Source organism: Sorex fumeus, unplaced genomic scaffold (assembly GCF_029834395.1).
Source record: "Sorex fumeus unplaced genomic scaffold, SorFum_2.1 ptg000075l, whole genome shotgun sequence".
Lineage (NCBI taxonomy): Eukaryota > Metazoa > Chordata > Mammalia > Eulipotyphla > Soricidae > Sorex > Sorex fumeus.
Window position 1 is genome coordinate 7396229 of NW_026606132.1, and position 26518 is coordinate 7422746.

General features: G+C 42.2%; 1 protein-coding gene and 1 non-coding gene across 2 annotated transcripts in view; one reads left to right on the forward strand and one right to left on the reverse strand.

Annotated features, from left to right (window-relative positions):
- Positions 1-26518, forward strand: part of ADGRG4 (adhesion G protein-coupled receptor G4) — a 193916-nt gene that overhangs the window by 153884 nt on the left and 13514 nt on the right. The gene's annotated exons all lie outside the window — the stretch shown is intronic.
- On the reverse strand, positions 14247-14353 carry LOC130038474 (U6 spliceosomal RNA). Its single transcript, XR_008794702.1, has one exon. It is a non-coding gene; the product is annotated as a U6 spliceosomal RNA (small nuclear RNA).

The following is a 26518-nucleotide window of genomic DNA, read 5'->3' on the forward strand; positions in this document are numbered from 1 at the left end:
AGGGAGGCAGAGAGGGAGGGAGGAAGGGAGGAATGAAGGAAGGAAGGGAGGGAGGGAGGATGGGAGGGAGGAAGGGAGGGAGGGAGAGAAGGAAGGGAAGCAGGGAGGGAGGGAGGGAGGGAGGGAAGGAGGGAGAGAGAGGGAAGGAGAGAGAGAGAGGAAGGAGGAAGGAAGGAAGGAAGGAAGGAAGGTAGGAAGGAAGGAAGGAAGGAAGGAAGGATCAGGGTCTTTAATGTTCTAAGATGAAATCAACTTCATGTGGCTGAAGTTTCCAGTCCCTGTGTGTCTGACACCCAGGAGATTGCAGAAGCCAGAAGGTCATACCTTGCATGGGGTAAAGGACTCTATACTGTCGGCCTATCCTGATAAAGCACCTGTACACCATATTATTTAAGCCACTCTTTTGATTGAAGCCCTGTGTTAAAATATAAACACGTTTTGTGGGAAAGGTGGCTCATCAATCCATAGGCCCTCGTGAATTCCTGAGTGGGATGATTTCTCAGCCAAGACAGTTCCTGAGGAAAGTAACAGAATAGCTGACAAAAACTGCTGGGTATCTCTAGGTAGCAAAGGGCAAGTCAGGGCAAGCAAGATGGTAGAGGGAGGGAGGAAAGAAGAGGCAATCAAAAGCAACAGTGAGCATTGAAGATAAATTTAGTTTGCTTGTTTGCTTTTTCTGTCTTTCCTTCCTTCCTTCCTTCCTTCCTTCCTTCCTTTCTTTCTTTCTTTCCTTCTTTCTCTTTCCTTTCTTTCTTTCTTTCTTTCTTTCTTTCTTTCTTTCTTTCTTTCTTTCTTTCTCTCTTTCTTTCTTTCTCTCTTTCTTTCTCTTTCTCCCTTTTTTATTCTTTTTTCCTTTCTGTCTCTTTCTCTCCCTCCCCATCATTCCTTCCTTCTCTCCTTCCTTCCTTCTTTTATTCTTTCCTTCTTTTTCTTTCTTTTCTTTATTTCTTTTTTTTTTCACTTGTCACACCTAGAAGTGCTCAGGGACTGTTCCTTGCTCTGTACTCATTAGTGACCCTTGGTGGTGCTCAGGGGACGCTATGTGATGTTAGGGATCAAACCGGGATCAGCCACATGCAAGGTAAATCATCTTACGCCACTGAATTATATCTCTGGTCCATGACTTGCTTTATTTTTATACTCTGTGGCTGTACACAATGGGCGTCTTTCCTATTCCAACCCCAAATCTTACTACTGAAATTTTCCAAGCAGGCAGGTTGCTTCCATTTGGTTGTGGGTAGAAATGAGTAAAGAACTGACCATTGTAGAAGGATGCACAAGCAGCTACTCTCAGTGACTGTTGTCAGGAAGGGGAAGGGAGATTTACTTTTCATCCCACTTCTTTATATATTTAAAATCTTGTAGTGTGAATATATCACCACTTCAATCAGTAAATATACAAATATATAAATCAATAAAGACTATCGGATATTTCCAATGAGAAAGAAAGATAAAGTTTTAGGTTTCAATATCCTAAATCAAGTCCCTCATTGCCTTTGTGAATATGTATGGTGCGATGAGCTGTGGAGAGAGCAGAGCTGGGTTCAGATCCCAACTCTGTCTCTCCTAGACATGAGACTTGGGGATGGAAGAATAATGTTACATCCATCATAGGGTTGAAATAAAGAGATAAGTTCGATAAATTTTGCAGCAGTATAAAACCCAGCATGTCTTTACCCTATTTTCTTTCTATCCCTTACTCACATTTCATTCTCTGAGGACAACACTCGCCATGTCTGCTCTATTCCATCCTCTAAGCAACATTTAACTCGGAGTACTAAACAGTCTGGGACATTGGTGCCATGGTGGTATCAAGCTCTCAGGTGCCTCTCTGCTCCCTCTCCCACCCCTCATAACATTTAAAAAGCAAGCTTGCCCTTAATCCTCTCAATATCTGAGTTAATACTCTTGATCGAGAATTTGATGGGGAGGCAGGTGTTGGTTGAGGCCACACTGGCAGTGCTCAGAAGCTATTCCTGGCTCTGTACTAAAGAGTGACTCCTGATAGTGCTCAGGGGACCATATGAAACCCAAGGTCAAGGCTAAAGTGACAGCATTTAAGGAAAGTGCCTTACATCCTGTGCTATCTCTTTGGCCCTTGCCTTTGCAATTTTGACCTGAGGAAATCCCCATCCATTATTACCCATAGGACTTTATATATCCATTTTCTTATTTTCTTGCAAGGGAAGGTGAGGATCTGTGTGGTGGGATATTGAAGGGTGGGGTAAAAGACCTAACATAAATGATGAAAAAAGTGTCCTGAATGTTAGAAAATGTCTTTGAATGGACACTATCAATTCACCTCTATTCTAAAACCTGCGCTAAGAGTAAATTTTGGGTGGACTTAAGAAATCTAAAAATATATACATTCTACAAATGTTTTGATTTATTTGGGAATCATTTGTCTGTAAAAAGATGTCCATGATTATATTTCCTTTCAGTGTGTAATAGGACTGATTGTTCGGCGGCTGCCAGAGTGATGAATGTGCCGCCGGTTTCTAATGATCTGACATGCTGTCAAGAACAGAAACATTATTTTATAGCAAGTCCGTGATTCCGGTCATGACTCCTGTTAATGAGTAAAACATGTTTTTTTCCACAAAATCGACAACAGTTTGAAATTGTAGGGAAAACATTAAATTTACTGCTTGTTTGTTTGTTTGTATGAGGGCACCTAAGTGGTGCTCAGGAAATCTGGGAGTCACTCCTGGAGATTCTCACCGGGGCCAAGGTTTTGGTGGCCTACGAATACCACACTGCATGGTGCTGGGAGCCATCAAGGACGCCACAACAGTGCTCAGGGTGTCCCCAGGACCACACCCACTCCAGGGCCATGTAGATCAAACTGGAGTAGGGAACATGCCTCTTGTACTTGTACTTCTAGCGCCCTTTGGTTTGCTTTTTCTGGATTTACAAAATGGCTGAAACTTGTGTGAAGATAGACCCAAGTAATTTAGAAATCCTCAAATTTGTGGACTGCTTTCAGCCATCACTTATTCCCCACATATTTGGTGTTTTATTTTTGGTTTGTTTGTTTCTGAGCCATATCCAACCATGCTCAGGGCTTACTTCTGGTTCTGTTGCTCAAGGATCACTCCTGGCTGTGCTCAGGGGACCATATGTGGTGTTGGGGTTAAATAAGGGTTGGCTTAGTGCAAGGCAAGTGCCCTAACCTCTGCACTATCTCTTTGGTCCAAGTACGTACTTATTGAGAGAAGATGCAAATATACTACACTTAGGCCACTAACTTCAACAGCTTATAGTTTACCTGGGCAAACAAAATACAACCATTGGAGTGGTGAATGATTAAATCCAGAATACAGCAGATAAGAAGGTCTCCGTGGGCAAGAAATGATGTCACATTTAGTCAGACTGAGGATGGAGTATGCCAGGTTTTCCAGGGGTAGCACTGTAGCACTGTCCTCCCGTTGGTTCATCGATTTGCTCGAGTGGGCACCAGTAATGTCTCCATTGTGAGACTTGTTGTTACAAGTGTTTGGCATATCGAATATGCCATTGGGAGCTTGCCAAGGCTCTGCCGTGTGGGTGGGATACTCTTGGTAGCTTGCCTGGCTCTTCAAGAGGGACAGAGAAATCGAACCCCGGTCAGCTGCATGCAAGCCAAATGCCCTACCCGCTGTGCTATTTCTCCAGGGATAGCTTGGGTAAAATTTGACCTCATTTATCAAGTCCAAAAATAGATGTTCTTTATTAAATACCCCCAATAAATCTATCAAGTCCTTTGGGATTTTAGCAAGCAGTGTTTTTTTCCCCTTCCTGTGCTATGCCCTAGATGCCCTGTGAACTAGCTGGCAAACACTAAATTCCACAAAATTCCCTCTGTAACAAGTTTGCCCAGAACTATAATCCTCACTTTTATTAGAAGTCCCAAAAGTGAGAGTGCCCATCTGTGATCCCATGCAGTGTTCTGGATGGGAAGGGGAACAGGGTGGAAGGGTAAATGGAAACAAGACTTGGAACATCAGGAAGTCAAACTTATAGTTAATTGCTTCTGGCCCTGACCATTCCACATTTGGTGCAATAGAGAAAGGACTTAGTTATATTTAACCAGGTAAAACAAATGAAGTGCATTATCTTCATAATTATAATGTCTGACACCTTGTGGAAACCCCACAAATATTTGCCTGTGCACTGTAGCACTGTCCTCCCGTTGTTCATTGATTTGTGTTTGGCATATCGAATATGCTACAGGTGGTTTGCCAGGCTTTGCCATGCGGGCGAGATACTCTCAGTAGCTTGCTGGGCTCTCCGAGAGGGGCTGAGAAATCGAAGCCGGCTCGGCCGGGCCAGTTTCACACAAGGCAAACGCCCTACCTCTGTGCTATAGCTCCAGCCCTTTTGCCTGTGCACGAAGGTTTAAATGGTTTAACTATACAAATATATGAAAGTAATGGCTGACTTCTAATCTAAGCTTTCTAAGTACTGAGAAAATCCATCAAACAAACACTGTCCTCCCGTTGTTCATCGATTTGCTCGAGCGCGCCCAGTAACGTCTCCATTTTGAGACTTGTTGTTACTGTGTTTGGCATATTGAATACATCATGTGTAGCTTGCCAGGCTTTGCCATGCGGGCAAGATACTCTCGGTAGCTTGCCGGGCTCTCTCTCTGAGTGGGGCGAAGGAATCGAACCCAGCTCGGCCGGGCTGGCTGTGCGCAAGGCAAATGCCCTATTGCTGTAGGGCATTTATAGCTCCAACCCTGCTATCACTCCAGCCTGAAAAAATCCATATTCTCCACCAATATGTAGGCTTTCTCAGGGCAGGAACTTTATCTTGTTGACTGCTGTAGTCTGTGTTTTAGTCAAGTTCCTTTGGTTGTCAGCAACAGAAATCAAATATGTTTGAACAGACATTATTGTCAGTTCCAGTTATCCAAGGAAATGAGAACTATAGAAATGGTGTTGGAACATAAAACAATTTAACATAAGGTTAAAAAGGAAGACTTGCAAAAAAGCACAGAGACTTACTGATCAGGAGCTACAGGCATAGTCTCTATTGGGGAAATTTCTTATGAGGGCAATACTACTGGGAAAAAACTCACAGATTTCTACTGTCTTCATATTACCAATTTAAGTTAGAATCAGCAGACTGCTTCAAAGCAGTTGAGCTGAAAATTTTTGCTGTATTGAGTAGCAACAATCACGATCACGACCATCCTGTTGTTCGTCGATTGCCTCGAGCAGGCCCCAGTAACGTCTCTTCGTCCTAGCCCTGAGATTTTTTTAAAAGTGCCATATTCAAGGCACTTTCAGGGTTAGGAGAATAAGACCCATCATTGTTACTGGTATTTGGCATATTGGATATGCCACGGGGAGTTTATCAGACTCTGCTGTGTGGGCAGGTTACATTCAGTTTGTCCAAAGTAGGAATGAGAAAATAAGATGTCGCGCGGCCGAGAATGTGGCCGCGCACTTCCGGGAGCTGGGTTTTATAGTCTCTGGGTCTTGGCCATTGATGGGATTACACAGCGCCAGGGGAACAGTTGGTGGGTGTGATCCCTGCCTACTGGAATATGGAGGATCTGGGTGGAGGATGCTCAACCCCGATCCGAGTAGGCTTGGAGATCTCAGCCTCAGGACCCGCATGCCTGTGTTCCTCTGCCGGTACCTTCATGCATGTGGAGAGTGGTCTCAGCATGGTGGTGGCTGGTTCTGGAGGTCTTCAGCTGCCGGAGCCCTGGTCAGGGCTGGGAGGGAAACTCAACCCGCTCCCCTCCAAGGGGCCCTGGCGAGAACAGCCAGGAGCGGGGGCAGGAGACTCTGCACAAGGAGGTGGCAGAAGAAACTTCCAGAGTGCGCTTTGGTCTTGATAGTCGTAGGACAGGAACTTAGAATATCCAAGAATGTCCACACTGCGAGAAAAATAATTCTTCAACAAGAAATCATGATGCAGTCAGAAATGGACAAGAAGGTGAGTGAATCCCCCATATATATGCCTATGATAACGATTTAGGGGCATACTTTGGAATTCTTCAATGACAGTGCAATACTGCTTAGAGGAGTTTTCACCTTCATTCTCTTGCTTCATTCTTACAAGGTTTACCAAGATATATTGAGAAAACTAAAGTTTTCAAGCAAAACATCCCAAAATGATAGATAAGAATGCTGTTATAAAAGGTGAATTTTACAGCTTGGAAGCCAACCTCACGTGCTTGGGGAAAAGCTCAGATAGAGAAGGGACCATGAAGTAAAGGGTACTTGGAGGGCCCGCTCAGGATGGGAGATATGGGCTGACAGTAGACTATAGACCGAACATGATGGCCACTCAATACCCATAGTGCAAACCACAACACCCAAAAGGAGAGAGAGAGAGATAGCAAAAGGGAATGCCTTGCCACAGAGGCTGCGGGGGGGGGGATGGGGTGGGGGTGGTGGGAGGGATACTGGGATCATTGGTGGTGGAGAATGGGCACTGGTGGAGGGATGGGTACTAGATCATTGTATGACTGAAACATAAGCACGAAAGTTTGTAAGTATGTAAGTGTACTTCACAGTGATTCAATTAAAAATAAAAAAATTTTAAAACCCATTAAATTAAAAATAAATAAAAGAAAAGGTGAATTTTAGAACTCTTGATACATGGGTGTATCTCACTTTACAGAGAATCGGTATATGAAAATGAGCTTCATTATTTGCCTGTGGTATTGCTTTATCTGTCTCCAGCAGAGTCCACAACTAATTATACTCTTTTGTGAAGGCACTTCTCCCCACAGCTTTCTAAGAACCCCCCCAAATCTAAAAATACATTTTGATCCCAACTTCCAGAGACCGTCAGCTCTAATTAGAGAGGGCTCAATTGTCTCAGAAGAAAAGCGAAGAGGAATGCTGCTACCAAGTCTCCATGTTACCATGCTAATGGTATGATTTTCACAAAGTGATATTCACAGAAACGATAGGGGAGTCATATCGCATTCAGAGCCTTACATTGGGGTACCCTAGTGTGAGAATAAAAATTCGGATCCAAAATGGATCAACAATGAGAAGTAACTTTAAATATTGAAAAAAATCATCTCTAAGTGCTTAATAAAACTACAGATGTTTTCTTAACTTATGCAGTCCTATGCAAATTATTATGTAAATTAAGAAAATTGTAAGCGCTGCAAATTCCCAATTTTCCAAGATTTACTTGTGTAACCTAGTATTCATCATCATGGAAACAAGGTTGAGGGATTCTGCTTACACCCCATATCACTTAGACATGAGAGAAGATTAGACTGAAGGATATGCTATATTAATAGGTGAAGGCATTCAAATCAGGGGACATGCTAGATAGATGGGTAGAGGAATAGATACTTTTTTCACCTTCGAAATGTTAGCCAGCTCATCCATCATGCTTAGTTGGTTGTGGGCAGCTATGGGACTAGAAATGGAAATGAATCTGAGTTGCAGTGAATTTTGATGAAGGCCTAGTTCATGCAAGAAAGATTTGTTGGGGAAAAATCCTCAGCCCACAAATTCCCAGAGGAATGGAAAACTTTAGAGGGAATTACAACGGGAGAATAAAGATCTAGTATAACAGGCTCCATCACATCTGCAGACATGGGCTCCTTCGTGGGTTAAGACAGAGGTGCACTTTGGTTTTTTTTCAACCTTATTTAGGTACTGTATACTACAGTGCTATTAATGCTGACTTCATGAATACATCATTCTAACACCATGCCCACTTAAGCATAGGGGTATACTTTAGACCAGATTCCCTGGTTGCCTCAGCAGGGAGTTTTATTGAATTTAAGAGATCATTGAGGCTGACAGTGATCTGGGTCAGACTCTAGTCATCTTTATAGCCAGAAAACATTACCCATTCATGAATCTCAAACAGTGATGTAATATACACATACTCCTATGCAAGTTGATTTTGGGTTATGGTTTTACATTTAACAATCCTCAAGACATGAAGAACTGCTTTACCAAAAGACTTGCTGTATTCTAATGTATGGCTCTACCATAACCCTTCCAGCCCAATTTTTTTCTTTTTTTTAATTAGTTAATCACCGTGAGGTACAGTTACAGACTTACAAACTTCCGTGCTTGCATTTCAGCCATACAATGATCTAGTACCCATCCCTCCACCAGTGCCCATTTTCCACCACTAATGGTTCCACCATCCCTCGCACCACCTCCACCCCGTCCCCCCTCACCCCATCCCGCCTCTGTGGCAGGGCATTCCCTTTTTCTCTCTCTCTCCTTTTGGGTGTTGTGGTTTGCAGTAGAGGTATTAAGTGGCCATCATGTTCGGTCTGTAGTCTACTTTCAGCGTGCTCTCCCATCCCAAGCAGGTCCTCCTAGCACCCTTTACTTGGTGATCCCTTCTCTATCTGAACTGCCTTTTCCCCCAGCATGTAAAGCCAGCTTCTAATCTGTGGCATAATCCTCCTGGTACTTATCTCTATGTTCTTGGGTGTTAGTCTCCCATTCTGTTACTTTATATTCCACAAATGAGTGCAATCTTTCTATGTCTGTCCCTCTCTTTCTGACTTATTTAACTTAACATGATACTTTCCATGTTGATCCACCTATATGCGAATTTCATGACTTCATCTTTTCTAACAGCTGCATAGTATTCCATTGTGTAGATGTAACAAAGTTTCTTTCCAGCCCAAATTTTTATTTAGACACTGTGACGTAGAATACTACTACTAATAAAACATAAGATTTACAATTTTACAACTCTATACCTACCACCAGAGTGTCAGCATCCCTCCACCAATGCCTCAATATCACAACATTTTGGAGGGACAGGGGTACACTCTGGGGGTTCAGTAGCTATTCCTAGATATATGATCAGGAGTGATCCCCGGCTCTGGAGGACCATATATTGTGCTAGGATGCACAGTAAGTTTTCTATTCCCCATGTTAGCAAATATCACAAGTTTTAAACAGGTTCTCAAATCATAATTTCCAAAATTGTGCTACTATAAAAAGTGCTGCCATAGTCTTTTTTTATTGAATCACTGTGAGATACAGTTACAAAGCTTTCATGTTTGAGTTTCAGTCATAACATGATCGAACACGCATCCCTCCACCAGTGCACATTTTCCAACACCAATGTTCCCAGTATCCCCCCCCCCCATCCCAACCCTCCCTTTGCATCTATGTCAACAATTTCCCCCAAACTCCCCCTCTCTACTTTTGGGCATTGTGGTTTGCAATATAGATACTGAGAGACTTAGATACTGGGAGACTATCATGTTTAGTCCTTTATCTACTTTTAGCACACATTTATCATCCCTAACGATCCCACCAACCATCATTGATTTAGTGATCCATTCTCTATTCCAGCTGCCTTCTTCCCCAGCTCATGAGGCAGGCTTCCAGCTATGCTGCCATAGTCTTATACATGATTTTAAAAACAAACGTAAATCAGGTTATGGGCTTGAATTTGGGGGGATATTTCCTGGTATTGGAGCCAGTGGTTGTGAGGCAGGTGAGTGGTAGAAGATCCCACTCTCTCTTTTCAACTCCATAAATGCCAGCATAGAAAGGCTTTATATTATAGTCTGATCTGTCATTGAGCCAAATAAAGCAAGTTGGTTATTATAGGCCCTTCCTTTCACCCAGGTAAGGACAACAGAAGATACAGTCTTGTTTAAATCACAATTACCCATACCAAGTTGTGTCTGTCATTGTGAAAATTAAAAACAAAATAAAAGTTAAGTAAAGATATGCAATTAATGCATGCAACTATATACCTGATTATAAACTTATATGTAAAATATAGAAGTACTATCCTCCCGTTGTTCATCGATTTGCTCGAGCGGGCCCAGTAACGTCTCCATTATGAGACTCGTTGTTACTGTGTTTGGCATATCGAATATCGAATACTTCACGGGATAGCTTGCAACGCTTTGCCGTGCGGGCGACATACTCTCGGTAGCTTGCCGGGCTCTCCGAGAGGGGTGGAGGAATCGCGGAGGAATCAAACCCGGCTTGGCCAGCTGGCCATGTGCAAGGCAAACGCCCTACTGCTGTGCTATCGCTCCAGACCATGTAAAATATGTTAATTTGGGCTGGAGCGATAGCACAGCAGGTAGGGCATTTGCCTTGCACGCAGCCAACATGGCCGGACCCGAGTTCGATTCCTCCGCCCCTCTCGGAGAGCCCGGCAAGCTACCGAGAGTATTCGATATGCCAGACACAGTAACAACAAAGTCTCCAATGGAGACGTTACTGGGCCCGCTCGAGCAAATCGACGATCAACGGGAGGGCCTTTACCTTTACCTTTACCTTTATGTAAAATATATAATTAATTATATATTTGCTTATGTAATTTTTATATGTGTACAATGAACTGGAACACACATGTATTTATCTTTTCATTTCAAATTATGTGTCCAGTCTACAAATAAATATGAACATTTAAGCAATTAGACAAAGAAAGCAATTAAATATATTTGAATTAAAATGAAGTTTAGAAAAAGGAATTTTTTAAACTCAGAAAGAAAAATTCAATAAAAGTGCAGAAATATAAGCCACAGATTTCAGTTATAAAATGCTTAAAAACATGTCTAGTCCATACAAAGAATTATGAACTCCTGTGAGCAAATTATATGCAAAATTTTCTTTGTCCTTTTTAAAACCTCTTTTCTATAAAGTTGGTCAATTTAAAAAAATCCACACCAATAATAATTTGTCCACAATAATACATTTACACTTCAAATTGTGTGATAGAGGTGTTAGTGCAAAAGCGGGTTTTCCTATGTTGGTGGTTCTTGAATATTGTATAAAAGATTTGCATAAAAAACTCAGAAGATTGAAAATTAGTTTATTGTAAAGAAAATGTAGATTAGTCCGGGTACCTCAGCATATGTCCAGGCCTTTTACACATAAACGAGGTCTCCAGTCCTGTTCCTGACACTGGTCCTGTGGACGACTTTCCTGTTTGTCCCGCAGAGTCCACTCGCCTTCTGTGGATGATGACCAATCCTGTCCCTGCGCTGCTCTCTCTATCACATGTACACTTTTGCTTTCCTCAGTCTCTGGTCACAGTCACAAGAACTTGGACAAGAATCTTGTGCTCTATACCCATCACTGGGTATCCCAATTGTACCCCAGCAGTTCCTGTCATCCTGTCTGGGCTTTCTTAGTCTCCAGCCTTGGCCACGTGTGCATGGGTGAGACTCTTGTGCTCAGTACTGTGTCACTACCTGGGTCTCGAGGTCCTGCCTGTATACTTCAGCTCTCATGGACATCTGAGCCCTGCCTGTATTGTACATGTCTGGCCCGCCTGTAGTGGACTCCATATTTGGGTGCACAGCCTTACCTGATCCGGGGAGAGAGGAGACAGTGCAGAGAGCATATGCTTAAAGAGAGAAATAGAGAGGTGGGACTGGGGGTTCCCTTTCATCTGCTGCCAAATCCCACCCCCAGCCATCCCATTCTATATTCTGACTGGTTACCAGTTCCATGGCTGGAGAATTAAAGTGACCTGGTGCTCCACACTTCTACTCCTGCTATGTCATTCTCCACTCAGGGAGTGGTTTTCCAAAATTCTTTTAAGGAATGGGGCAAAGGTCCATCTTCTGAAACTATTGCCTGCTGGCATGTTGTCGCTGGTCTCCCTTGGGGCCCCTAGGTACCATTCCTGTTCTCTAACCAGTGTGGTTGTAGAGGAGCCAGATTCTAGATGGCTGATCAAGTGTTCATTAGGGTTCCAGAACTTTGAAGAGATAGACATGGTTTAGATATGTGACAACTAAAATCATTTCACTATGATTATGGAATATTAGAGAAAGTATTCCTGTATAAAGAGATAAAAATATAAAGAAATCCCTTACACCCGTAGAAAGATATAGAAGAACTACTTACCAGTGAATGACACACTTAACTAGTTGCCTTGAATAGATTTTTCAGATTTTCCAGATGTGCTTCATACTTCTTGTCCTTGTGGTTGGCGCCGGAATCTAGGTTTATTTCCACTGGAGTAGAGCTGCCTTTTTCAGAGTCTTCAGTGTCCAGATGTGAGGGAGCTACCCATTTCTTTCCTCTCGAGTGATGAATTCAGCTAGTATTTCCTGGAACTTTAATGGCAGTTGAAGGAGAGAGAAGGACCAGTAATTGTCCCTTTTAGATAGGGTGCAAACCTGGTTGGTCAATTCCACTCCTGTTAGTCTTAACTAACACAAGAGTTCCTGGAAAGTATAAAGGTTCCCACGTTGACATCTGGGGCTCGGGGAACACCTGCTGTCCAAATTCTCAGAGCCTGTTGAAAAGAACTAAGGGAGAGAGCATGCTTCGGCAGCGAGGCATACTGAGTCCAAAAGCACATCAGTGTGAATAAATGGCCTTTCACAAAGAGCTTCAAAAGGACTGAGCCCCAGATCTGTGCAAGGAGCAATGGGCAAACAAAGCAAAGCCGAAGGAGGAACCTGTTTCCAGTTCTGAGAAGTGTCTTGATAGTTTCCTGATCTGTGTTTTCACGGTCTGATTCATGCTTTCTACTTTTCCTGATGAATGGGGTTTCCAAGCCGACTGTAGATAATGCTATATTCCTAACGCTTTGGCTATCTGTTGAGTTATTTCTTCAGTGAAGAAAGGATGATTATAATTCTGTAAATTATGGGGTAGTCCATATTGGTTAAGTGCCTTAGTCACTTCCTGTGCTTTTTCAGACCTGGTAGAAAACGCTTGTATTCATTCAGTGAAAGTGTCAACTATTATCAATAATTATTGGAAAGCACCCTGTGTGGGGGGAGGTGGAGATTGAGTAAGGTCTAGCTGCCAATCTTCCCCAAGATATGTACCATGTCTTTGTGCTGCTGATAAACTTAGGAGGCATAGCTACCTGGGGGTAACTGCAAGCACAAATTTCACAACTCTGGCAAACTTGTTCTACGATCTTAAACAGCCCTTTTCCACTCAGACAGAACTTCTGAGAAAACGAAGTTTATCCCTCCTTAATGACAAGAATCTTGTAATTCCTTTATGGCCTTCCACTGGAGAGGTCAGGGAAAATGTAACATGCCACCTTTCCAAATCCATCCTTCATTATCTTCATATCTGCTGAATAGTGCCCATGATCTCCCTTCCTCTGTATAAGAGGGGTAGGTGTCCCCAAGATCTAGACTAGGGATCAGAGCCATGACTTTATCAGCTGGTTGCACACTTTCAGCAGCCCTCTTGGCTTCCATATCTTCCCTCTGTTTCCTAGTGTCACCTCAGTATTGTCTCACTGGTGGTTTCTGCAAAACGTAACTGCTGCCCTTATGGGCAGGTGCACTGCGTTGAGTAATTTGAGCGATAGCACAGCCAGTAGGGCATTTGCCTTGCATGCAGCCAACCCAGGTTCGATTCCTCTGCCCCTCTCGGAGAGCCTGGCAAGCTACCGAGAGTATCTCGCCCGCACGGCAAAGTCTGGCAAGCTACTCGTGATGTATTCGATATGCCAAACACAGTAACTTATGTCACAATGGAGACGTTACCGGGCCTGCTTGAGCAAACATCAATGAACAACGGGAGGACAGTGACAGTGACCTTCCCAAAATCTAATTTGAGAATCTGAGATTATACTTAACCATACACATAGAACCATAGAACCATACACATAGTCATTTTCTCAGAGTCAGCATCTCATTAACTAGAAGTAGAAGTTCACTTCCCCAGAAATAGAACTGCACCAGCCCGAACCTTTGAATAATCTTCCTTGAACCTGTCATATCACCAATGCAGTGCCAAGAAAGCAGAATTAGATTTTGTTTATACATTGATTGATGTGCCTTCACTTAGCTCTAGGGCTCTGGTCAAAGTTATGAGTTCAGCTAGCTGCACTAAATGCCCTGCAGTCAAGGCACCACTTTCTTCCACAGTAGTGGAGGGTACCATGGTATACTCAGACTTATATATGCCCTGTTCCACAAAGAGCCTACCATCTTGGTGGATGTAGCAACAGCTTTCCTTTGAAATCACCCACATTAAGTCAGAGGTGTCTGTAACATTTCTTTTTTTTTTTTAATTTATTTATTGAATCACTGTGGGAAAGGTTACAAAGCTTTCAGGTTTATGTCTCAGTCATGCAAATATCAAACACATTTCCCTTTACCAATACTTATTTTTTACCCTGAAGAACCCCAATAAAACCCCACCCCCCACCCCTCCCCGTCCCTGTGAGGCAGATGAATTCTAGTTAACACTCTATCTGCTTTGATTAGATTCATTGTTTCAATAAGATTCACCACTATTATTTAGAGTTTACCCCCCCCCCAAATCAGACATGCTGAAAAAGCATTGTGAAAAAATATGGAACGCTTCACGAATTTGCGTGTCATCCTTGCGCAGGGGCCATGCTAATCTTCTCTGTATCGTTCCAATTTTAGTATATGTGCTGCCGAAGCGAGCACTGTCTGTAACATTTCTAAGAGATATCATGAGAGATTAGGGCTGGAGTGATAGAACAGCGGGTAGGGCATTTGCCTTGCACGTGGCTGGGTCAGCAGACCTGAGTTAGATTCCTCCACCCCTCTCAAAGAGCCTGGCAAGCTACCGAGAGTATCTTGTCCACACAGCAAAGCCTGGCAAGCTACCCGTGACGTATTCGTTATGCCAAACACAGTAACAACAAGTTTCACAATGCTTGTCTGTGAGCCTCTAGATGCTGTCCATGTCCATGAGGGATGGGGTCAAGGATCAAAAATGCCTTTTACTGGATCTTTGCATCTGTGTTCATCAAGGATATCAGACTTGATATCTTTCTCTTCTTTTGTGGTGTCTCTGTCTTCATTTTTTTGGTATTAGAGTGATATTTTTTAAAAAAGGGATTAATTTGTGGAATATTATAAAAAATTGTATAGGACCATTTCCAAGGCCAAGGAAAACAGGGGCCAGCAGGACTGGTCAATGGTTGGAAGTTACCACAATGGTGCATATTCGGAGAGGGGAGTTAAGATAGAGAAAGTCCAGTATGACAATAATACCTGGAAATGATACTGTGGACAAGAACTGAGAAATGAGTGTTGAAAGTAGGTAAAGGGATATACATGATAAACTTTTAGTGACTGTTTTGCATACCATAATGCTCAAGAGGGGTGCGGGGAGAGAGGTGCCTACCATAGAGGCAGGCAGGAGAAAGTAGTTGGGAGTTGAGGATGGGAAAATGTAGATATTGGTGCTGGGAAATGTACACTGTTGGAGGGATGAATGTTGGAACATTCCATGACTTAAACCCAATCATGATCAGTTTTGTAATGGTCTATCTCACAGTGATTCAAAAATAAATACAAATTTTTAAATGCCTTCACCTTCACTGTCAGGGAAACCTTGTTGTATTCATGGAAACCTGATATGTTCTTGTAAAGTTCACTTGAGCCAACTCCCTGTCCACTGCTGAGTTCTGAAGCTGGCACCTATTAGACCACTCTTTGGCCTGCACGCTACAGTCCTGAGCAGACCTGAAGGTTGCCCTTCTGGTTGACAAAGCTAAGCTGGTGGGCACTGCAGTGCTGGGAGCAGCCCTGTGCCAAAAGTACTCAAAGCCCAAGTCTTCTTGTCTCTGTGAACATGAGTCCAAGTCTGAAAATAAAAGAGAAATAGGGTGCAGCCATGCACAAAACAGAACTGAGTTTGAGTGCTCATCCCAAGACTGCACCATGATCAGAAAACTGTCTTCCAAACAGAACTTGCATTGGGGGGAATGCCCCCTTCCAAGAACTTGTCATTACATCTGTGAGAATAGAATAAACAGTCCCTGAGTCAACAGCCCCTGCCTCTGCCATCATCACCTGGGAGGGCCCAAGAGCTCTACTCTTGTGTCTGGGGCACATCTCTGGGGGACAGTCTACAGAAATTTCCTACTTGAAAACCTGATTTCCACCTGTCCTACCCAGGGAGGAATCAAGAGCTACCTTCGCATGCCTGGGGCTCATCTCTGGGTCTGGGCCATTGCAACTTCCCCGCTTAGAAACTTGAAAGCTGCATGTAACCCCCGACTCTAGAAGCCATTTCTCTGGTGGGGTTCAAACATATCCTGGCACAGGAAGCCACCATCAATGTCACTGTCACTGTCACCCCATTGTTCATCGATTTGCTTGAGCAGGCCCAGTAATGTCTCCATTGGAGACTTTGTTGTTACTGTGTTGGGCATATCAAATACATCACAGGTAGCTTGCCACGCTTTGCCGTGCGGGCGAGATACTCTTGGTAGCTTGCCGGGCTCTCCTAGAAGGGCATAGGAATCAAACCTGGGTCAGCCACCATACCCTAAAATAAATAGACTTTTTCTTTGACTTGATGGGACACTGTACAAAAAGATTTCTGTAGCGTGGTGGGCTACAGCCCCAACTTGCTTATCCCTGAAGATCCATGTTCTAGTGGATGCTGTCTCAGTGTGAGACTATTTCAGCAAAGTCATGAAACTTGTGTGCCAAGCACTGAAATTGCCCCCTGTACCTGGAGTCTCCCTTAGAAGTATTTCTACTGAGAACCTGTTAGTTGCTTGGCAACCGTATCCAAGCAAGCCAGGAGCCAACATGCCAGCATCTGAGTTTCCAGATAGGGCATGGCTAGAAACTGCTAGCCAGCTACTAGAGATGCACTTCACTGTTAAAGTTAACTCTTGTTAGAACAGAACCATGCTTCAGTACCTTTTGTTCAAACATAGATCCTACATTTCTTGCTTTTCTCATGAAGAAACAGACTTGGCCACACCTTCTGTAAAGGCAAAACCTGAATGTTTTCTCTTCAAGCAAGACTCAACAAAAAAGTTCTTTTGCACACATATAACCATTAACCTTCATTTTCTTTCCAATGACATAACCCGAAGTTACTAACTTTTGTACCAGGACACATTCTGCTTTTGTTGCTTCCATAGTAAACACAGAGGTACCAAAACATTCTTCACGTTGGAAGCAACAACTTTAACCATTTTTTCTGTTAGACTTGAAACCCAAATGACTTCCATTCTTTGCCAAAGGAAGGTGAAATCTACCACTCCTTTTGGAAAGGTAGCAAAACTTCTTGCCTAGGACAAAATGCACCAAAACATCTCTAAAACTTCCTTCCCCAGATTTAAAACTGTCTCATAGGTGTATTGCTCCAGGGTAAAGGCCTGGCTGTTCCTTACCTGCCCTGCAGGGTTCAGGGAGAGCTTGGATTTCCCTGCACTGTCTGCCTGCCCGCACTTCCCCAGCAAACCTTTTGCCTCTGAAAGGAGACTCTTTTCACCAGAATTATGAATAAAGCACAAACCTGAAAATTAGGAGAAATATAGTGTCCTGAACCTGGTGAGAAGTAATCCCTGAGCAATCCCTGAGTAATCACTGAATCAAGCCCAAAACTTCCCCTGAAAATTATTCCTGGCTTTGAATCTGGAAAAAACCTGAGTGCCCGAGAACAGATGAATGGTTAAAGAAACTTCGGTACATTTACACAAAGGAGTACTATGTAGCTGTTAGAAAATATGAAGTCATGAAATTTACATACAAGTGGTACTACATGGAAAGTATCATGTTAAGCGAAATGACTCAGAAAGAGTGGGATAGACACAGAAAGATTGCATTCATCTGGGGAACATAAAGTAACCAAATAGGAGACTAACACCCAAGAGTGGCCGAGATTAGCGCCAGGAATTTTGCTCCATGACTTGGAGGCCAGCCACACGTGCTGGGGGAAAGGGAAGCTCAGATAGAGAAGGGAGCACCAAATAAAGGGTGTTGGGAGGATCCTCCCAGGATGGGAGAAGCATGCTGAAAGTAGATTATAGACCAAACATGATTGCCACCCAATGCCTCTCTAGCAGACCACAGAACCCAAAAGGAGAGAGAGAACAAAAAGGAATGCCCTGCCACAAAGGCGGGGTGGGATGGGGGGATGGGGGGTGGGAGGGATACTGGGACCCGTGGTGGTGGAAAATGGGCACTGGCGGAGGGATGGGTACTTGATCATTGTATAACTGAAACCCAAACACAAAAATTTTTAAGTCTATAACTGTACCTCATGGTGTTTCACTAATTAAAAAAAAAGAAAATTATTCCTGGCTCTATATAGTAACAGGGATTGCATATCTTCTTGTCAGCTGGATGCAAAGGAAGCACCCTACCTGCTGTACTATTGCTCCAACCCCTACTCCTCCCCAATTACTAGACTAAGAGTTTAGGAATGATTGTAATCTCTGTGCAGGTTCTGCAGACTTAAACTGAACTTGATTTCTAACCAAAATTTCTCTATTAACCAAACATAAGTTTCTTCCTTTGTTTTATAATCCTGTGCGTTCTTCAATTTGTATTCTTCCAATATTAGGTATATTTGACTCTTATAATAGTCATTCATCTAACACTTTTCTATCTTCTGGTCTTTATAACCAAACTGTAAGTTTTGGGAGGTGGTTAATGAGACTGTTCAGTACCAGTGTATACATAAAGTTCATAAATAAAAAGCAAAAACCCTAAAGACTTATAAATAAATAAATGAGTGGATAAGTAAATAAATACATAAAGTCCTGGCTGTTACAGGTCAAAGTCCTAGAACAAAACTCTTTTTTGTTATGTTCAGAGTCCAATGCACTTATTTCCAACTCCAAGGATTGAATAAAAACTGGAAAACGGAGTTGCAAAGTTACTACAAGAGTCCAAAGAAAAAATATTTATCATGACCTTGCTGAATTTATCTTTGGTCACTTCAGATATTTTTCCAATGGAGGATCATAAGTTTGGACTGAACTAATAAATTCCTTTTCTGGAGGAGGTGGAACAGGCCAGGAATACAGTCACTGAGTCTGAGACGCTTCTTCAATCTAGGGATCTGCATTTTGCTCTATCTAACTGGTATTGAGTTAAAGTTTCACTGTCACTGTCACTGTCCCATTTTTCATCAAGTTGCTCAAGCGGAGTCATTAACGTCTCCATCGGGAAACTTGTTGTTACTGTGTTTAGCATATCGAATATGTCACGGGTAGCTTGCCAGGCTTTGCTGCGAGAGCACGATACTCTCTGTAGCTTGCCGGACTCTCCAAAAGGGGCAGAGGAATCGAACTCGGGTCCGTCATGTCGACTGCGTGCAAGGCAAACCCCCTACCCGCTGTGCTATTACTCCAGCCCATATGAGCAAATGCGCTTCTGTTACTTTCAGCCTGCTCAAGTTTTCTATACACTTATAATATCTTTGTAATATTTGTTCCTGTTCTATTTCCCAGCTCTCTAGAGGTCCTGACCTTGCTGTGCCTATTGTGCTCTTGACTTCCCACTGACTTGGTCCATCACTTATCACTTAATCACTTAATCCCCGTTATTCATCGATTTATTTGAGCGGGTGCCAGTAACGTCTCCATTCATCTTGGAATGATGAATACATGGATCATACAATGATCCATACAAACTTGGTCCATATGTAGAAAAAAAGCTATGGTGAAGGAGGGGCCGGCTTATATCTCTGGTTTCATCACATTCCCATGCTTGCAAACTGGACTTAACTAGCGGCAAAATCAAAGCTTCCTTTCTCCTGCTTCTAGCTCTGGAGACAGTAATAAAAACAGTGCCTTTAAGTCCTTACTTGTTCCACTGGCTGCTTCTCTGTTTCCTGTGGCTGGTTTCTGTACAACTCTGCACTGAGTATGCCATCTGGGTCGCCAAATATGTTAGAGTGAAAGAGAATTTCCCTGCACTGGTGGGTTCTGGAGAATAGTATGAATGATTTGCATACAAAATTCGGGAGATTGAAAGTTAGGTTATTATATAGATAAAGTCGAGGGGTCCAGGTTCCTCTCTAGAGGTCCAGGCCTTGTACCAGTGAATGATGACCAAGTTCTGTCGCTGTGGCACTCTCTCTATCCTGTGTACACATTCCTCAGTCTCCATCCACGGCCACATACATCTGGGCAAGATTCCTATGCTCTGGACCTATCACTTGGTGCCCCAGCTGTACCCCAGCAGTTCCTGTCATCCTGTCCAAACTTTCCAGCCATGGCCACATGAGCGTGAGTGACACGCTGGTGCTCATTACCTTGTTACAACTGGCTGTCCCATCCGTGCCTGAACCTGAGCTTTTCTGGGCATCTGAACCCTGCCTGTGTTTTGTCCCTGTCTGGCCCTGATTCGCCCACCTGTACTGGGCCCTGTGTCTGGGTACGCTGCCATACCTGATTCCGTGATGGAGGACAGAGTCCAGTGAGCATGTGCTCAGGAAGGGAACGGGGTAGAGGGGACTGGAGGCTTACTTTCATCTGCTGCAAACTCCCACCCCAGCCATCCCATTCTACATTTAATCGACTACCTGTTCCATTTCAGGGTCAGGGGAATGAGACCCGTTATTGTTACTATTTTTGGCCTCCAATAAGGCACTGTTGGGAAGGAGGAGTAAATAGAGGCTGCTAAAATCACAGGGCTGGGACAAATGAAGACTTTACCGGCACCCGCTCGAGCAAATCGATGAACAATGGGATGACAGTGATATAGTGATACGTGTTCCATGGTAGGAGATTAAAAGTGATTTGGCACTCCACACTTCTGCTCCTGCTGTATCAGAGGGGCCAGAGAGATAGGACAGGGTTAAAGTTGATTGCCTTGCATTCTTGTAGACAACAGAAAAAAATGAAGTCATGAAATTTGCTGACACACGGTTGGACATGGAGAATACCATGCTGAGTGAAATGAGTCAGAGGGAGGACAGTCATAGAATGATCACACTCATTTATGAAATATAAAGAAACATAGTTGAAGAATAACCAGACAATAGAAGCATAGGGCCAGAGGATGAGGTCTTAGTAGAAAGCTTGCCACGGTGGGGGGAGGGCAGTTAGGTCAGAGATGGGACCACTGTGACAATGATAGTGAGAAGTGATCACCCTGGACAAAAACTGGTTTGTGAAAGGAGGTAAAGCTATATGCATATACTCTATCAACAACAGGACTGCAAACCACAGTGTGTAAAGGGAAAAAAGAAAAAGTGTCTGCCATAGAGACAGGCTGAAGGGCAAGAGGAAACTGAGGACGGTGTGGAGGGAAGTTGACACCAGTTAAGAAATGAATGCTGCAAAAGCAACCGGTGCTGGAGTGGATATGGTGAGAAAGGGACCCTCCTTCACTGCTGGTGGGAATGCCGACTGGTTCAGCCCTTTTGGAAAACAGTATGGACGATTCTGCAAAAATTAGAAAATGAGCTCCCATTTGACTCAGCAATACCACTCCTGGGAATATATCCCAGAGAGGCAAAAAAGTATAGTTGAAGTGACATCTGCACTTGTTTGTTCATTGCAGCACTCTTTACAATAGCCAGAATCTGGAAAAAAAACCTGAGTGCCCGAGAACAGATGACTGGTTAAAGAAACTTTGGTACATCTACACAATGGAGTACTATGTAGCTGTTAGAAAAGATGAAGTAATGAAATTTACATACAAGTGATACTACATGGAAAGTATCATTCTAAGCGAAATGAGTCAGAAAGAGAGGGACAGACATAGAAAGATTGCATTAATCTGGGAAACATAAAGTAACAAAATAAGAGACAAACACCCAAAAATAGCAGAGATAATTACCAGGAGGTTTACTCCATGGCTTGGAGGCCAGCCACACATGCTAGGGGAAAAGGCAGCTCAGATAGAGAAGGGAGCACCAAATAAAGGATGTTGGGAGGATCCTCCCAGGATGGGAGAATCATGCTAAAGGTAGACTATAGACTGAACATGATTGCCACTCAATGTCTGTTTTGCAAACCACAGCACCCAAAAGGAGAGAGAGAACAAAAGGAATACCCTGCCACACAGAGACAGGGTGGGACGGGGGGGGGGTGAGGGGGGTGGGAGGGATACTGGGACCCGTGGTGGTGGAAAATGGGCACTGGTGGAGGGATGGGTACTTACTTAATCATTGTGTAATTGAAACCCAAGCACAAAAATTTGTAAGTCTACAAATGTACCTCATGGTATTTCAGTAATAAAAATTTTTTTAAAAAGAAAAAAAAGAAATGGGTGCTGCCTCATTTGTGGAGTATAAAACAACATAACATGAGGCTGATACATAAGGATAGTAGATACACGGGACAGGTAGATTGCTCCATAGCTGGAAGCCTGCCTCATGAGCAAAGGGGAGAAGGCAGCTGGAGTAGAGAAGGGATCACTAAGAATAAGATGGCTGGAGGAATCTGCTGGGATGGGAGATGTGTGCAAAAAGTGGATAAAGGACCAAACATGATAACCTCTCAGTGTCTGTATTGCAAACCATAATGTGCAAAAGTAGAGAGAAATTATGGGGAATCATGTCTGCCATGGAGGCAGGGGTAGGGTGGGAAAGGGGGAGTATACCGGGGATAATTGTGGTGGGGAATGTGCACTGGTGGAGGAATGGGTGTTTGATCATTGTGTGATTGTAACCCAAACATTAAAGCTTATAACTATCTCATGGTGATTCAATAAAATTTAAAAAAAAGAAATGGGTGCTGGAACATTGTAGGACCGAAACTCAGATGTGAACAATTTTGTGACTTTATATCTCACATTGACTCACTTAAAAATGCTCCAAAAATAAAAATAAAAAAAACTGGTGCTAGCATATGACTGACCTGGTTTGGTTCAATCTCTGGCACTTTGCAATCTCATGAGCACTTCCAGGAATAATCTCCAAGCACAGAGACAAAAGTAACTCCTGGATATCACTAGATGTGGCCCAAACTCAACCCCTAAATTATGTGGTGAAGACTAAGAGACTTATTTAACTGCAGTCACTCAATTATGAATCTAATCCTACAAAGACTTACTGTAGATATACTGAACACGAGAGAGACCATTCCGGCAACTGTGCAGAGACACAGACAACTAAATGTACAATAACAATGTGGTACTTAGTGAAAATAGTATCAGTCACTATTATTGGAGGTTTTGAGTCATACAACTTATCAGAGAATGACCAGCTATAGTCTCTGGAAAAATGTTCTCTAGTGCTAATGAAAGGTTTAAAAAGCTGCATATTCTGCACCTCAAAAGAAATGGTGACCAAGATACAAACACAGCCCAAAGAATGGGAAAAATTAACCAATACCCATCTGAGAAGGAGTTAATATCCAAGATATATAAGGCACTAGTAAAACTTTACAAGAAAAAAATCCCAACCCCGTCAAAAAAGAGGATAATAAATCAACAGAAACTTCCTCAAAGAAGGAATAAAATGGCCAAAAGGAACATTAAAAAAATGCCCTACATTACTATCATAAGGAAGATGTGTAGTGCAAGATGCATAGATGAAAGACAACAAGATGTCATCTCACACTACAGAGACTGGCACACATCCAAAAGAACAAGAATAACCAGTGCTACTCTTGGTACATCAGTGGTGTAGAGTATGTGAGTTCACGTGGCTGTATTTGTGGTCGTGCACTACAGGAATTCTAAAATTTCAAATATGATTATACAGAAGATTCACTCATGGGTGAAGCCTATGTTGCTCTCTTCTGGGAAGCTTTATTTCTGAGTCTCTGGATCATGGCTGTTGATGAGATTATATGGCTGCCAGGGGCAATTTGTGGGTGTGACTGCCAAGAGTAGCACACAACATTTTATTGGGTTTAATAAACATGTTAATAATACAATGGTTTAATGGCTCCTGGATTAAATACAACAGTCCTCACACACTTTCCTCTAAGGAAACTTTGTTAGACCATTTTTAGCAGATTATTCATAACAAGCAATACAAAAGTAATTGTTTCAGATCTGCTTTGGGGGGCACAGTTTGGGATTTGGGGTTGAAACATTCAAAATATGGTGGTGGGAAGGTGCAATGGTGGTGGAATTAGTGTTTGAATATTAAATGTAATGAATTACTGTGAACAAATTTATAAAAATAAAATTTAGCTTAAAAAAAAAAGAATAAGCAGTGCTGGTGTGGATGTGGGGAGAAAGGGCCTCTCCTTCATTGTTGGTAGAAATGCTGACTGGTCCAGAATTTTTGGAGAACATATGGGCATTCCTCAAAAAGCTAGAAATTGAGCTTCTATATGACCCAGCAATAATACTTCTGGATATCTACCCAGGAGAGCAAAAACACACTGCAGAAATGCCATCTGCACTTCAATGTTTATTGCAGCACTATTCACAATAGCCAGAACCTGGAAACAAACTATGTGCCCGAAACAGACGACTGGATAAAGAAACTATGGTACATCTATACAATGGTATACTACTTAGCTACCAGAAAAAATGAAGTCATGAAATTCTCGTATAAATGGATGGACATGGAGAATATCATGCTGAGTGAACTGAGTCAGAGGGAGAGAGACAGAGAAAGAATGATTAAACTCATTTGTGTTATATTTAAAAAACATAGTATGAGACTAATACCCAAGGACAGTAAAAACAAGGACCAGGAGGAATCGTCCATGATTTGGAAGCTTGCCACAAGTGGTGTGTGTGTGTGGGGGGGGGGGGGGGGGAGGGCAGATGGGATAGAGAAGGGACCACTATGATAATGATAGCCAGAAATGATGACTCTGAACAAGAACTGAGTGCTGAAAGTAGGTAAAAGGGCAAACATGAAAACCTTTTATTACCTGTATTACAAACCAAAATGCCTTAAAGGAAAGAGAGAGAGTAAGTGAGTGAGAGAGAAGAAGGGGAGGGGAGCAGGAAGGAAACTGGGGACATTGGTGGTGGGAAATATACACTGGTGAAGGAATGTGTGTTGGAATGTTGTATGACTGAAACCCAATCATGTACAGCTTCTTAACTTTGCATCTCATGGTGATTCAATTAAAAAATAAATAATAAAAATAAAGTGCAGGGATGATTTAAAATCATCCTTTAGAGATACATCAATCGGCTGAGCACATGCATTGCATGTGGGAAACCTGATTTGATCCCCAGCACCATATGATTGCCTGAGTACCCCCAACTGTGACCCCCCAAACTTCAAGATAGGAATAGTCCCTGAGCAACACATAGTGGGGCCAAAATTCAAACAACAGACAAAAAAGAATATGGACTTGAAATGTCACTCCTAACTATATAACTTTAAGAAGTACAATCACATTCATAAAAAGATTTGTACATAATATTCAGAGTCACTTTATACAAAACAGTTGGGAAAAGTAGGAACACCAAAATACTTATCAACAGGTGACTGGAAAACCCAAGTCTGGGATGTTCATACAATGGAATACTACCTAATAGTTGACCAGAATGAATATGGATGCATACAACAAGGATGCATGTCAAAAGAAGTGCCAAGTGACTGGGTACATGAAGAAAAAAAGGAAAGTCTCTTCAAAGAATGGTGTTGTAAAAACTGGATAGTTACTCTGCCACAGAGGAAGGGGTAGGAAGTGGTGGGGGAGGTGGGAGGGATATTGGGAACACTAGTGGTGGAGAATGGGCACTAATGGAGAGATGGGTACTCGAACATTGTTTGACTGAAACGTAATTATGAAAGTCTGTAAGTCTGTAACTGTATCTCATGGTAATTCATTAAAATAAAATCAATTAATTAATTAATTTAAAAAATTGGATGGTCACATACAAAATATTAAACTGGATCCTTGTCTCACACCATACATAAAAAGTAATTCAAACTGGATTAAGACTTTGATAATAGAACAGAATCCACAAACAAGCAGAACTCTCTGGGATATGGATCTCAGAAATGACTTCAGCATCAAGGATTCAGTGAAAAGAAAAGTCATGCCATTCTAGTAGGAATGCAAATTGGTTTGCCCTCCATAGAAATTGGTATGGAATTTCATTTAAAAAATTAGAATCAAAACTACCATATGAGCCTGTTATTCCTCTCTGGGAGAAAATGTAAACATGAATTAAAACTCCTGAAGAAAATGTAAACATGAATAATAACTTCCAAAGAAAATGTAAACATGAATTAAAACTTCCGAAGAAAATATAAACATGAATTTAAAAATATGCCTGGATGTTGGAGTGATAATACAGCAGGTAGGGCTTTTGCTCTGCACACAGCAGACCTTGGTATGATCCCCGCAGCCCATATGATCTCTCGAGCCCACCAAGCATGATCCCTGAAAGCAGAGCCAGGAGTAAACCCTGAGGACTGTAAGATGTGGACCCAAAATAAAACAAAACAATAAAATCTGCACCTCCATGTTCACTGTCGAATTATTAACAACAATCACGATATATAAAGTGAACATTGATTGATGTTAGATAAAGAAGTTATGACATGTATATGTATATATAATGAGATATTACTAGATCATAAGAAGTAATAAAAGCTGAGTAATTATGACAGAATATTATTTGATCCTAAAAGGTAATAAAATCTTGGTAATTGTGACAACATGAATGAAAGCATTTGAAAGCATTCGAAAGTATTTGAAAGCATTATACCAAGAAAAGTATGTCAAAAATAAATACCATTTGACCCCATCATATTTATTACCTAATAAACATTAAGTTCATAATGGTTGTCAAAGTGGTGAGGTCTGGGAGAAGAGTGATAAAGGACTCAAAAAGAGCAAATTTCCATTATAAAACAATTATAACAGGTATACAAGACAAAGCATGGAGATAATAATTAATAATACTTTTTAACAGTATGTTAAAGTTGCTAAAGAGTAAATCGTTTCT